The following is a 2,532-nucleotide window of genomic DNA, read 5'->3' as shown; positions in this document are numbered from 1 at the left end:
CTGGTTCTGCCTCTTCCTCGCTGTATTTTCCTGGGCAAATCAGTTAAAATGGTGTTTCCCAAGCTGTGTGCCAAGGCACCCTAGGGCACTACAGTGAACTCACACAGAGGATATTTAAAAAGGTGGGCAGTAAACTGAATGAAACTCAGAATTTGCTAGACACCACATGAACTATCTGTGAGGTAGTTCACACTTTCAACATAAGATTGTACTACAGAACATGAGAGTAGCAGTGTCCAATCCAATTTCAAGGCATGAGAAGCTGTGTCGTGTCCAACAGGCGCATATGACCCATTAGTAAGTAATGGTGATTAAGAATGAAATAAAAGTTAAAATATGCCTTCTTTCAATTTATAGGTATTATATTTTTCAAAGAGCTAATTACTTGTTAGGACATTAATATTTCAGTTGTTGGGACTTATTTATAAATGGGATGGTTAGATATTTCTTCTGGCTGAGGGTCACCATGGAAAACTTACTGAGGCACTAAGGGAGATGTGAACTAAGGTTCAGGACCACCTGACCCTTGTGTTGTCGTCTGCAAAATGGAGAAGCCTACCTTACCTTCCCCTGTGATTGTTCAAGAGCAATTGAGATATTGTATGTAATGGATGTTATTGCTATTGGCTTCCTACCCAACATCCAATGTCCACTCTGCCCCCATCTTGATGGAACCTAGATTAGATTCCAGAGTCCAGCCCTCCCTCACATACCCATGTGCTTCCAAGAAGCTGAGTCCAGGGGAACTCCAGGACCAGGCTGGCTTTATCTAAGGGCAATCTTACCTTCTCTGCCAAAGATGGTATACGACCGGCTTGTAACTTAACTCCCTCTGAGGAAACACCAGAGAAAATATGCTGAGAGCTCTCCTGAGGCCTCTTCTTCTTCTGGATGTTGCTGTGTGCATATGAGATCCAGAACTTGGTACCAAGCTGAGGATAAAGCAAACAAATGGAGGATGGCAAGTTGGCAGCACCAGGAGAGTGCAGAGAAACAAGGCTCAAGTGGCTGGATTCGTGCCACCCCAAAACTCACTGTCCTCTGGACTCTAGGTGTGTGAGCCAAAACGTTTCTTTCTTGTTTTGGATTTAGTTATTTGCAGTTCAAGCCATCCTTACTTGATATAAGTATTTTCCAAATTATAAAGTACTACGATATAATTGTGACTGAAGCCTGGAATGTGCTTAGAGGGAAAGACATGAACCCAGAGATAAAAGACCTTGATGCCACCAGTCATCTTGCTTCATGTGACTGATTTTATTTATCACCAGTTTGTAGTATCTCATCACTTCCTACATTGTAGGATCAAAAGAGAATGTACATAAATGTATATGAACTATACATTCAAGAATATAATTCCTATGTATTAAAAAATGTAATTCCTCTTGTGGGAATTTAAATTTGTGCAGGCATTATGGAAAGCATTATGGAAATTTCTCAAAACATTAAGAATAGAACTAGCATATGACCCAGCAATTTCTTTTCTAGTATTTACCTGAAAAATATGAAAACACTTATTTGTAAAGATATATGCACCCTATGTTCACTGCAGCATTATTTACAATAGCCAAGACATGGAAACAACCACTGATGAATGACTAAAGAAGATGTNTTTCTGTCATCAAATTATCTCCCTTTGCTTTCATGTTGTTTTGTTTTTCCAAGTAAAAAACATTATTTTTTTAGGTTTTAAAAATTATGCAAATGCAAGTCTAGAAAAGGCAAATCTATGGAGACAGACAGCTGGTATTAAGTCAACATATTAATAGGTTGATATCTTTTTATAAGCTTTTTCTAGATACTTTATTGTGTCCTTTCCTGAACATAAGTTTTCTACACACACACCTCAAGAGTCAACCACTGAGTGGTTGCCTAGGACTGGTGGGGAGGGGGAAATGGGGAGTGATGGCTAAGGATTACTGGGTTTCTTTCGGGGATGATGAAAATGTTGTGGAAGAGATCATGGTGATGGTTGCACAACCTTGCAAATAAAAAAAAAAGCACTGAACTGTACACTTTTCAATAACTTTTATGATATGTGAATCATATCTCTTTAAAGCCATTTAAAAAATTATGCACGCTACTGTAAACCGTTCCAAGGATATAGAGAAGCTGAGGAAGTACTTCGTGTCCCAGCCCCCAGCGATGGTCATCCTTCAGGCATCCCTTTATACATTTCCACATGTACAGGCGAAGCTGTACATCTGATCTATGCCCTAATGCGCTGCTTCTCAAACTTTAGTGTACTTAGCCTTCACTCAGATGACTTGTTAAAGCAGATTGTTGGGCTCCCATGATTCTCCATGATTCTCCCATGATTCTGCAATAGCTTCAAGGTGGGGCCTGGGAATTTGTACCTGACAAGCCCCAGTGGTGGTTCAGGTTGGAGGACCATGCTTTGAGAAGCACTGGCCAACGGAATCATGTATCCATGTGCATTTATAAGCAACTCTTCCTATCTTTGCATGTCAGTTAATAAAGAGCAATTTTACAATTTTTCACAACCAAATAATATTCATTCTATGGACATGC

This window comes from Hipposideros armiger, unplaced genomic scaffold (genome assembly GCF_001890085.2).
Source record: "Hipposideros armiger isolate ML-2016 unplaced genomic scaffold, ASM189008v1 scaffold_117, whole genome shotgun sequence".
Taxonomy (NCBI): domain Eukaryota; kingdom Metazoa; phylum Chordata; class Mammalia; order Chiroptera; family Hipposideridae; genus Hipposideros; species Hipposideros armiger.
This window is presented reverse-complemented; position numbering follows the sequence as displayed.